Source organism: Ceratotherium simum, chromosome 13 (assembly GCF_057802395.1).
Source record: "Ceratotherium simum simum isolate JZ-2026a chromosome 13, ASM5780239v1, whole genome shotgun sequence".
In the NCBI taxonomy this organism is placed as follows: domain Eukaryota; kingdom Metazoa; phylum Chordata; class Mammalia; order Perissodactyla; family Rhinocerotidae; genus Ceratotherium; species Ceratotherium simum.
The window spans coordinates 52205191-52218169 of record NC_141912.1 but is presented as its reverse complement, the minus strand read 5'-3'; the positions used below and the strand labels follow the sequence as shown (position 1 = coordinate 52218169).

General features: G+C 44.3%; 1 pseudogene; it reads left to right on the top strand.

Moving 5' to 3' along the window:
* Window positions 1–3078: 3078 nt before the first annotated feature.
* LOC101405400 (glutathione S-transferase alpha M14-like) lies at window positions 3079–12954 on the top strand (annotated as a pseudogene).
* The last annotated feature ends 25 nt before the right edge of the window (window positions 12955–12979 follow it).

Here is a 12979-nt window from a genome sequence, read left to right as displayed (position 1 = left end):
AAGAGCTAAACAAAATGAGCCTTTATATGACATTTGATAAAACTCTGGATATATAGACATAGATATATACTTATATACACTATATCTAATCTTATTCCTACTGGAGCTCTATCTGTCAAGAGATAGAAGATAGTTAGACAGACGGACAGAATGACACCCAGACAAATAGAAGAAAAATATACAGGTGCCAGCCAGTGTGTTCAGACTCATTCATCTCCAGGATCTGGGAGCAGGAGGGAGCTTGCATTTGCTGATTCCTATAATGAATTTTATGTACATTATCTCATTTGACTTTCTCAACAGCCCTCAAGAGTAGAGATCAATCTATTTTCAGAAGAGAAAATTGCAGTGCAGAGATGCAACTACCCGCCCAAGGTTCTGATCCTCGTGAGGAAAGGAGCTGGGACTGGGCTCCAAGTCTCCTTCTCTCTGCTGAGACCTGCTGTGATTAGGACCCCCAGACCTCATTCCTTTAGTTTACTTCTGGATTTATCATAGGATAAATGCCTTTCGATGAGTATGAGCCTACTTCCCTATTAGGGTAAAATATAGAGAGTAGTCTTCAATTTACTCAGTAAAATTAGGATTTGAAAGTAAAGCAAGGCATGCTTCTATCAATGTTTCTTCTTATCAAGCCCCTAAAAATCAGCTAAGAGAAAGGAATTCAAGAATTCCTTGCTTCCCTCTCTCTCTCCCATTCAACCCTTAGTTGGCTAATAGATTCCGAACGGGAAAAGTAAACAAGAGTTTCAGAGAGAAGCATAGAGAGCGCCTGAGTGTTCCATGGTGGGGTGAAACCTGAAATGACGTGGCCCTGAAATCAGAGGACACAGCGTGTGAGCCTAGGAAAGCTGCTGCGCGTCTTTGACCTTCAGTTTCCTCCTCTTTAGAACAGGATGTGAGAAGCTACTTCCCGGGGTTGTGGTCGAGGGTAGACACACTTGTTGGATAGTGAATGTAAATCAGGAACACACGTGTGTGACTTTGGCAATTCATCGAATCTCTCTAGTTCTCATTTTCTGCTGACCAGGCAAACGTTTAGGATAACTTTGGCCCCAGTCTGGACCAGGCCTTTGGAAACCTCCTAGTGGGGAGGTAAGGAAAGTTGTTTATGAGGAAGAGAGCTATGATAAAATATTATCGAACATAAGAGTTCCTTTCCCTTTGTAACAGGATCCTCAGTGAAAGGGAAAGGAGCTGAGTGTGAGGTGTGAGTCACTTGGCTCTGTGAACTCTAGTCCACGGCACACACTTCCCGCCTCAGTGCCGGCTTTAGTCTCCTCTCCATTCTGCTCAATCCCAGCACCTCCACCTCCCGTGATGAGAAAGTACAAACTCCAATATCTCCCATTATGAGACAGTTGGTTGATAAAATATGTTTCCAAAGGATTTTTTACTTTCCAGAGGTTAGATTATCGAGTCCCCATCAAAAATGTGCATATTGAAAGCATTTTGATATCTAAAATTCAAGTCACAGACACTTTTTCGGAGATATAGCTCCTGGGCAATGAGAAGTATATTTTTGTCCCAAACTACACGACAATGAAATTTTGCAGGAAGAATCTTCGTGTTTTCTAAACAGAGCCTGGGATTTGGATGGAAAATGCAACTGTTCCTCCCTCAGTCCTGGCTTTGGGACTCCCTCTTGTAACCAGTCCCGTGTGCTTCCATTCACACCCATGAGGAACTAGTCGTGTCCACTGTGGGAGCCGTTGAGTTTCATCCTCCGGTTCCCTCTATGTCGACCACCCACACAGCGTGGGGTAGAACAAGGGATTTCAAATTTTGCTGATTGGACACCACCAATGTTTCTCTCACTATCAGTTGACCAAATGAGTGTGCACACATCCACATGTGCAACACACATCTGACTGAAGCTGAAACTCTTGAGATGATCCTAACCTCGTCTCCATAGAGTGCACTCGGAGAGTTTCTATTGTCTTCTATTTCATTTTAAAAATTGGTGGATTTCACAATCCACTGAAGGAGTGTCACGCATGTTTTGAAAAACGCTAATACAGAAAATGAGTCCTAGACTTTGGTTTCACATAGAAGTGGGTTCGAACCCCCGGTCCACCACCTCCATTGGGGATGTTACTCTAGAAACCTCAGTATCCCCAGCTGTAAAGGGAGAGTGATAACAGACCCACCTCAGGTGATTTTTGTAGGATTAAATGGAGATAAATTAGTGAGCTCGCCCATCGTATAACAGACATTGAACAAATGCTAGTTCCACTCCATATACTGCAAAGACGATGCAGTAACATCTTCTTTTCTAGATTATAAAATGCACCAAGTAGAAGTAGAATGAAGAATTCCAAAAACAGGAAGGAATCAGCATCTTATGTCTGTGGGAAGAATTAGGAGCACTTGAGCTACAGTTAAGCGAGTCCGAGCCCTAATTTCAGCCTTTGAACATATGCAGCGTTAACTCTGCTCTCTCTTCCCCCTCGCTGTCAGAGAAGTCCTCTGGTGTCAATGCCCCTCACAGGCTCCCAGGGCCCGCATCTGTGCGGGGTCCAGCCCTGCCCTCCCTCTATCCTGGGGGTGGATTTCCATGTCTACCACTCCCTGGAGTGTGACTGTGGACGTGTCATTTAACTAACCTCTGAACCTCAGTTTCATTAACTGAAAAATGGAGATAATAACTGTTTCATGGGTCTCTTATGAAGATTAAAGATATGATGTATCGAAAGGGGTTAGCATTCTGTCAGGATCATTAGGAGGAGGTTTTCAATAAATATTAGTTCTCTAATCTTTCTCCCTCCCCCTAATACCCACGCACTCATCCTTTCCACAGACTCTCACATATTAGCCTGCCAAGACCACCAAACTGTACCCAGTGGAGACTGGAGAGTGGTTTGGTGCCATTTCCTGGGCTTGCCTCCTGAGGGTGAGATTTTGGGCGAAGGAAGATGTTCCAGGACTCTTCCGACTGCCATGAAGCAGGCATATCCTTCTTCAGCATTATTGGTGTTGTTCAACCATGTATCATAAAGTGCATTTTTGCTTCTGTGGTTTCATTCATTCATTCATTCATTCACTCATTCAGGTTTAGAGAAATCAGGAGACTGCGTCATGGCAGGGAAGCCCAAGCTTCACTACTTCGATGGATGAGGCAGAATGGAGTCATCCGGTGGCTCCTGGCTGCAGCTGGGGTAGAGGTGGGTTCTGAGTTCACTCATCTTTAAGTTGGATCTAAAATTGACTAACAAAGTCCTTTCTCACATAAGCTAGGCGTCTATCCTTACTAAATGACTTGTCAAGTGTTTTGCATTAAAAAAAAATGAAGTAATTCAGAGATGAACAGATTTGACCTAATATATTCTTAAAATTTCTTGTCATTGAAGAGCATAAATGATTAAAATAAAGTTAAGAAACTAATCACAATTGTGGGCCTTATTTGGATTTGGATTTTAAAAAGTTGTTAAATATCATTTCTGACATTATACAACAGATAAATGTGAACTTGATTGCGTATTAGGTGATAATAAAGAATTATTGTTAATATTTTAGGTGTAATAATGCACTGAGGTTATTTTTAAAATAGTTCTTATGTTTTATAGATACACATAGAAGCATGGAAAGATGAAATATATGACATCTTGGATTTCCTTCAAATTATTACCAGAGAGGGAGATGATGGGCATATAGATGACAGGAGACTGGCTGGAGTTGATAATTATTGGTGCTAGGTGAAAGGATCTTTGTACTTTTTGTTGATTTTTATGCATGCTAGAGATTTCCATAATAAGATAAAAATACAAAATATTAGAAAATAAATGTAATTAAAGTTAAACCATGGACCAGAAATATGGGGAAGAACTGATTGCCACAAACTGTCTGTGAAAGATGTAATACACTCACTCAGTAGTGATATTGATGAGCATGGTTAAAGGCCAGGGCCTGTGCTAGGTGCTAGGGATACCTGGATGAACAAGACAGACACAGGCCCTGTCCTCAGGCGGCTTACATTCTAGTGAGGTTGCACACTGGAGGTGATTAAAAGGAGAGAGGGGAGCATCTAGGAGGACACCTAAGCATTTACAGTGTCAAAATGCCATATTCCCAGGGGAAACCTGGTAGGTTTCCCTGGGACTCTGTTGAGTGCTGCCCTCTAGATTTGTCACTGAGAAAACACTTCTCAGTCCAGAACAGAAGGAAAAGCAATGCTGGGAGGTTTTCATGGGGAGGGGGTCATGGACAGACTCAGGACATCTTCTCCCTCAGGTGGGAGCAGAAAAGCAGAGTTCCAGATGGGGCGGTGCCCTGTGACAGGAACTTCTAGTGGGCTCTCTTCAGGCTCATAACACCACGTTTAATGAAGTCTGGGATTACACTTTCTCCATTGCTCCATGGGTGCATGGGGCTTTAGCCTGGTCCTCTCTCAATTTCGTGAAGAAACAAGTACACAAAACATCCAAATAGTGCCATTCCAGGTCATTTCTCTCTGTGAATCAATAACCCGTTTTCACTGTGTCCAGCGTCAGCTTTGGGTTCAGGGATGTGTTCAGAGTCCTGGGGCAGGATGAGCTCAGCACAGGAGGGGGAAGCAGGGGGAGATGCTGAGAGCATCCAGGCTTCCTCTTCTCCACCCCAGCTTGACTGAAGAGGGTGGTGGGGCAAGGACTTACCAGAGGCTCTTGGTCAGGGCTTCTGGGTTCTCTGTGACTAAAGGCTGACCCTCACCATCCCATCCGTCTCCACTAGCCTCACAAACACCACCTCACTACCAAATCCCACCCCACCTCGGCCACCCTGCTGTGAAGACCACCACCATCACTTATGTTTGCCTTGAAATGGGTGATTTATGAATTACTGCACCCACACCTCACTGTCTGTAGTCTGTAGACTGACCCTGTGGAATCATGTAGACCCCCAGTAAACTGTTCACTGGATGAGCTAGAAAGCCCCAAATTCCTAACTTTTTACCATCAAGAACCCCTTTAAACTATCATAGCCACTGCAAACGCCACTACTAGTTATTACGTGGTTTATATGGACAAGGTCCTGTAACATGCATTTTAAAACACAACACATTCTGCTTAAGAAATGTTCTACCTCCATTTCATAGATGAGGAAACTAAGGCCTGGAGATGTGAAGTGACTGTGCCCAGATCACACAGCTATTATGAGGCAGAGCCAAGAGTGGAACCAAATTGTATCAACACTGAAATCCATTTTCCTGTCTCTTTTGACTTTTGGTTTGATAGATTCTGCCAATTAAGTAAACTGCAGGATTATATAATTACTGATTTTCATATTTGCATTAAAAACCCCACCAATACTCAGAGTTTCTGGTCATATTGAGAGACCCTTGCTGTTGGCTGCCATTCCAACCACAAAGACTCACCTCAGGAGAAGGGATAATATACACCAACATGTAAATATTGAGTGTAGGTCAAGGGCAAAGTCTATGTTCACCAACCTTAGGTTGCTTTAAATAGAAAAAAAAAAGGATGATGTGATGAAACAGCGATCAACTTTAGAAAACCTGACAACTTGTGTTTATTGAGCACTTAGTGTGTACGTGGTACCGTGCAAGGCCTTTGCATACCTTATGGATTTAACGCCAATGTTTAACATAGACACCATAACTATACCCATTTTATAGATGAGGACACTGAGACACAGAAGGATTCAGTAACATGTCCAAGATCAAGAGGTGAGTACATGCAAGAAATGATGTTCAAGCCCAGGGAGTCATATCAGAGACCAAAGTTTCTTGGTTAAAAAGAAAAAACTGTTTGGTAACTCTTTTTCTTTCCTTAAATTGGTTACCCTAACCTAGTGTGTGAACTATTTTCCAGGAAAGGAAATTCTGTTTTGAAAGAATTAAAGCTGTGCAGCAACCAGCACTCATTTTATACAATGTGGGGCCTTGTGGGATGGAGTGGTGTCAAAGACAGCAGAGGCCTCTGGTGGCAGCGTCTTAGAGGGTCACTGCCCCCTGGCATACGGCATGCTGGGGGACACACAATGAACTGTCCTGATCCCATGTGGAGAGACAGGCTTCCCTGAGATACCCAAACTCCATAACTAGAAGAACTTCCCAGTCCCTTCCCTCCATGACATCCCCTCCCCGGTCACCACCTAACCATCCACAGAGCTGGAAAGAGGGTGGAGGTGAATTGAAACTGCAAGAGTGAGCTGTCACTGCTGTAACCCGTGCTCTTTCCTGACGCCTCTCATCTAAATTCCCAGCGGCCCTGATCACACTCCTCTGCGTACCCTGCCAAGCTCAGGAATCTCCCTTCTCCTCATCATGCACCAGACAGGGGCCATTCAAGTGTAAAAGTTCCTTAATGCTGTGGAATGAAAGAACAAGAACTCATTGACTGTTTCTGCTTTCCAGTTTGAAGAGAAGTTTATAGACACTCCAGACGACTTGGAAAAGCTGAGAAATGGTAAGACCAAGTATCTAGTTGCCTCTGATGAGAGTATCTAGTAGAAGTCATGTGTTGGGGTTTTAACCCCGGGCAATGCCTATGTGTGTGTACCCTGGGAGCTGGGGGCCAGGGAGAGGGAGGGAAGTGGTGCAAATGTCAGGGCTGGGGCTCCTTGAGCAGCTTTGGTAACTCGCTCAGGGCAGGAAGGGCTGGAACTCTGTGAGTGTTTGCTCCAGGACCATCCCCCAGGCCCTGTGGATCCCTCTCTTTGCCTCTCCTGCTTTTCTGCCCAGTGACTGAGCTGTAGCAGCTCAGGACCCCACAGCCCTCCTAGCAAGGACAGCAAACACATGCGTTAGAGTCAAAGAGGAGAAACAGGCCCCGCACTTGCCTTGAATTCTTCTCTCTGATCGGTTGACAAGGTGATGTCCTAGTGTATTATAGACTCAGATAACAAGATGGCCTTGAGTTAGTTGGAAGGCCAGGGGAGCCTGTGAGGAGGGAGAGAAAGAGCGAGGGCCAGCAGCAGTGGGGTGGGACACAGGGTCCCCTGCACACACTCACCAATGGTGGGATTTGAAGAGCATACAAAACACCCTCTGGAGAAATCTCTCTTAGTACTGGCCTTATGCCATGAACCCATAGCTTATTTTGGGAACTGCCCAACTGAGATGTCAACCGGCTGGTGGCCATGTTGCAACCTCACCCAACTTATTCCTCAAATATCTGTGGAAAGAAATCAAAACCAAAATCCAAGGACCTCCCATGTATCTGGATGGGAAACACAAAGATAAATGAAATAATAGGTTAAAAGTAAAGGCAGATTGAAAAGGATTACAGGAAGGTAAAAACAAGTGCTATTTCCTTTGAAAAGTTCCCAGGTAATAATTTTTTGTTTCTTTTTATATCTTCAGTCATTTCAACAAAGAGTTTTTCATCCTGAAAGTGTGATCCATAAAACATTTCACTCTACTTTTCCTTTTCTTCTTTCAAAAGACGGGAGTCTGATGTTCCAGCAAGTGCCAATGGTCGAAATTGATGGGATGAAGCTGGTGCAATGCAGAGCCATTCTCAGCTACATTGCCGCCAAATACAACCTCTATGGGAAAGACATAAAGGAGAGAGCCCTGTACGGTATTTTTCCTGCTCTTTCATCAACAGTTAATAGGAACAATGTAGGTCCTTCCCTGAGGGAGCTTGAATGTGTCAGGGTGATCAAGACCACCAGCAGTGTGGCCTTGGTGGTTTAGACTGAGGTCCAGTACAGCAGAGACCTCGGAGGATGAGGGACAGGAAACCTGCAGTGGATTCAAGCAAGTGGGATTATAGAAGAGGATGTGGCCCATGGATAGGGCACAGTGACAGAGGTCTCCAAACCCTGATGAACTAAGAAGCTGGGAGGATGGTGGAGTCATGACTCCAGGTTCTCAGACCTTTAGGAGCGGAACACCAGCCCACAGCTAGAGACAAGGGACTCAGTGTCTGAGGGTCTGGAGGATAAGGCTGGGGAAGGGAAGGACCCAAATGAGCTGCTTCTTGTATTCCAGAATTTGCCAGATGATAGCCAGTACCCTAACTCGTGACCCAGTTATATGGACAGGCCATTTGACAAGGGTTAGCAGAGGTTGAACCCAAGATGCTCGGGTTATATCAAACATTTTGATACAGGACTGAAGCAGCCAGATTTATTCAATACAACCATATCTAAGGTGTCTCCTGGTTGTGATGGGATCACATGATTAAAATTAAAACCATGTAAGGAACTGTTCTTGGCAGTTATTCAAAAAGTTAAACATAGAGTTACCATATGACTCAGCAATTCTACTAATAGGTATATACCCAAGAGAATTGAAAATATAATCCACACTAACACTTGTACACAAATGCTCATAACAGTGTTGTTCATAATCTTCAAAAAGTGGAAACCGTACAAATGTCCATCGAGTGAAGAATGGATGAACAGAGGGTGCTATATCCATACAGTGGAATATTATTTGTCCATGAAAATAAATGAAGTCCTGATGCATGCTAAAGATGGATGAACCTTGACGACATTATGTCACATAAAAGAAACCCAATACAAACAGCACATATTGTATGATTCCATTTCGTGAAATGTCCAGATCAGTCATATCCATAGAAACAGGGAGTAGTATAGTAGCTGCTTGGGGCTGGAGGGAGGGAAGAAGGTAGAACGCCTGTGAAAGCACACAGCCTTTCACTTGGAAGGGATGAAAATATTCTGGAATTAGAGTATGGTAATGGTACAAAATTCTGTGACTTTTCCTAAAAATCACAAAATTGTACACTTAAAAAAGGTGACAATAGGGGCTGCCCAACGGACTCGTGGTTAAGTTCACGCACTCCGCTCTGGTGGCCCCGGCGTACACAGGGTCGGATCCCAGGTGCAGACCTATGCACTGCTTCTCAAGCCATGCTGTGGCAGGCGTCCCACATGTAAAGTAGAGGAAGATGTGCACCAATGTCAGCCCAGGGCCAATCTTCCTCAATAAAAAGGAAGAAAAAAAAAGGTGACATTATGGTAGTGGAATTATATGTCAATACAGCTTTTATTTTTAAAAAACTCTTATAGGAAGCCCTGTTTGGAACACACACACAAAAAAACGTTGAATATGTGCTGGTTGGAACTGTATAAAGAATTGCACCATATGAGGGGATATTTTAGGTGGGGTCTTCAGAAATGCAAACATGGCCAGTGTTGGGCCACACTACATGGAGAGGGCTGTGGAACCATCTTCTACGGGAAATCACTGGAAGAACTGCCAACATTGGGCATTATGTGGGCCTGGGTGGTGTAAGAAGAGGAGAGGGAGAGGGCCATGGCTGAGAGGGCTGTGCCAGGGACTCTCCCTGGAGGTGACTTAGGTGGCAGGTCTTTAGCCATGGGAATCACACTGAGTTTGTGCACAGAGCAAACCCCAGCAGAGATGGCAAACCCCAGCTAGAGGCTCAGTGGTTACTTGCAGTGATTCCTCCAATGTCTCTCATGCCTTTGACTTGGGGCAGGTCACCGATGCTCTCGGTCCTTATATTTGGTCATGTATGTAACAAAAATTTTAGATATATATCTAACTCAAAAGCTTGTTCTCGAATGAAATACGAAAATTAAGTAAAAATCATAGCTGAATGACTGGCCTATAAAAACGCACCCAATGGAAGTGAATTCCTTTGCCACACCCTGATACCCCATTCTTTTGCACTTTTAAACTATAACATCTAAGGCAGGAGACATTTGACACTTTGGCCATTTTTGTCTTTCAGGATTGATATGTACATAGAAGGTGTGGCAGATTTGAATGAAATGATCATACTTTTGCCCTTAAGCCCACCCAATGAAAAAGGTACCAAGATTACCCAGATCAAAGAGAGCGCAGCAAATCGTTATTTCCCTGCGTTTGAAAGAGTAAGTAGGTTGGTCGGTGTCTTAGGGGCACTGAGCTTAGAGGAGAAAGAGAAAGAGTGTCTGGGCATTCCTGGGGCATTGACCCTCACTTCCAGGGAGGCTTCTTGAATCCTAGTTAATGGGGCATCCTGCCTCTCAAGACATTTTACAAAAATCCACTGTAAAGAAGAATTGTGCCAGATTTAGCCAAGTTATAATTTTTCAGCAAAACTTCAATTTACTAAGACCCAGTCTAGAACTCTCTATTCAATGGAATTTCATAGTCATAGAGCTTGGGCTGTGAGAGCCCAAGGCTCTGAGAGCCACATTAGAGATTGGAGCAGATCCTGCAGAACAATATAGAGGGGCTTTTGCTCCAAGAGTAATATGATGAAAGCAACACATCAGAAAATATTCTGGTACCATGTGTAGGGAGACATGAGACCAGCTGCCCATGGGGAGAATGTGGTAGTGTTTCAGGGAATGAGTGAGATGTATCTAATCAGAGATGGGGGCAGTGGATGGAGAGGACGAGATAGATGAAGAGATGTTAAGGGAAAATAATCTACAAATTTATGGGACGTGGCTCTTAGATTTATGAGGAAAGGCAGGCAAACTAAGGAAATAAAGTTCCATCATTATACATAGTACATATCTTAGTTAATGTTTTTCCTTGAAGGTAAAGGAGAACATTTCAAGATCAAAACTACCTGAAATCATGCTAAATAAAAATCAGAAACTAGAAAATGATTGTAAGAGATACAGGAGACTTATATATAAATAAAAGGATTAACACCAGCCCCCTCACCTATATAAAGCATTAAATCATTCTTTCATTCATTCAACAAATGTCCATTCATCGCTAGTCTGTCAGGTCCTATTCAGGGAGCAAAGAATTTAATACTAATCAGAACAGCCACTCTCCTGGGCCTCGGGGTGCTGAGAGTTGAGGCATATTCACATGGTGACAAGCTCCTCAGTCACTGCAGTTTGAGGACACTTATACTTGGAAATCAAAGACCCTGTGACAACATAAATGAAAGATGCGTATCACAAACTGGCATTTGATGCTTCATTATATTCTTCATATTTTATCTCACCTATATATGCATACATAGGCTGAAAGTGTATTTGACACAACATTATGATGTTTAGTTGATGGTGCCATGTGTGTTTTTTCTCTTTTTTCCGTGTGATTTCCATATTGCTGCAATAATTTTAATAAACATTACGTATTTTCTGCAATATTTTATTATGAAAAATTCAAACATACATTCAAGTGGAAAGACATGTGCTATGAAGTCACATATACTCATCACCTAGAGTCAAAAACTAACATTTTATTATGATATTAGCTTAATCATATATGTCCCCATCCCTCTCTCCGCAATCAAGCATAGTATTTTTTGATGCATTTTAAAGCATGTTGCAGACATTAGCGCAGTTCCCCCAGACACTTCAGCATGCAAATTAGAACATATTCCACCAATGTTAATGGCAGACACAACTGCAGTAGAAGTTAGAGTGAATGTTGTAAGGCAGATGGTGAGTTCAAGGTGACCCAGGTTTATTTCAGGTCCCAGAGAGATAGGCAGGAAATGAGGAGAACAGAGGAGAGAAGAAAGGCAGACTCTGAACTAGTCTGCTCAGGACTAAAGAAGGCTGTCGTGAAGATGGAGTCTTTTCTCAAGGTGCAGAGGAGAAAGAAAAGTGTGGAACAAAGAGAGAAAGAGATGAAGGGCCACATCTTGAAGATTCAGGGCAGCACACTAGCATGTGGGGCTGACAGAAACATGGCACGGCAGGTACTAAGCCCTTGGCCCAGTACAAGGTGCAGCAGGAGCCCAGTGATGTGGGAAGGGGAGAAGGACATGGTGGCCTGGGCTTCAGCTGAGGAGCAAGGGAAGAACAGCAGAGCCCACTCCTCCCTTCGTCTCACTGAGTCAGGGCCGGTGGAGAAGGTCTGAGGCTCCACACCCGCCCAGGGAGGCAGCAGACGGGGAGAGTGGGGCTGGAGAGACCCGGGAGGAGCAGGGGCCCAGCCTGACTGTGCCTGTGTCCGTGACCTGATCCCTCAAATTCGCCAGGTGTTGCAGAGCCACGGACAAGACTACCTGGTTGGCACACGCTGAGCAGGGCTGGCATTCAGCTGGTTGAACTTATCTACTCTGTCGAAGAGCTTGACCCCAGCCTTCTGGCCAACTCCCCTCTGCTGAAGGTGATCTCTTTCACAGCCCTCAGGACGGAAGGCCCTCATCTCCCATCTTGGAATCTAATATTTGGTTCTTGGGTCTCCATTATTGTCCAGGCCTTTGCTGTCCTCAGGTCTCCAAAATTAGCTCCTGGGCCCTGGCCTGAGGCATGAAAAGAATCTTGTTATGCTGAGGAGATCTGAGTGGATGCTGCCCCAAGAAGAGGAATTTGTCTTTTACAAGGAGAGGGACTCAGGGTCAGCCTCTCTCTCCAGGCCCCTGGTCCATGATGGTTTCTGTCCTCTTTTCTCTGTGATTCCCTTGACCCAGGTGTGTCCTTCTCTTTCCACACCTGAGTCTGTGAGCAGGTCTCCTCCTCTCGGCTCCTGTTCCTACTTTCAGACATTGTGTTTCTCTCTGCACAGTCTCCCCTCTCTCTCTCTGTCTCTCACTCTTGGTGGGTAAATTGGTTTTCATTGGGCTATGGTTTCCCTTTCATATTTTCTTTCTTCAGTTCCAGCCCACTTTTCCTATATCTTTGCTTTTCCTGATTGTAGACTGTATCTGTGCTGATATCTGACAGACACATTCCTCTTCCTTGCGTTGCACAAGAGCCATGAATCCACAGGATGAGTGTGTAGGGAAGAAGAGAGGGAAGAAAGTGCTAGTGAGCTGGATTTTCTTCCTCTTATCCTCATGACTCACTGGGTGTCTGTTCCCCAGCCTCACACTGGTGCTGATGGAGGAGACTCAGTGAGTCCTCATCTAGGAGGGTCTCAGATTCCCCGGCTTGTGCTAATGATAGGGCTGGTCTTTGGCTCCACTCTGAGGCTGCTCCTGTGCATTGCAGGCCCTGAAAACCAGAATCAGCAACGTCCCTACCGTGAAGAAGTTTCTGCAGCCTGGCAGCCAGAGGAAGCCTCCAATGGATGAGACACGTTTTGAAAAAGTAATCAAGATTTTCCAGTAATAATAAAGCAAGCATGGCTGCCTAG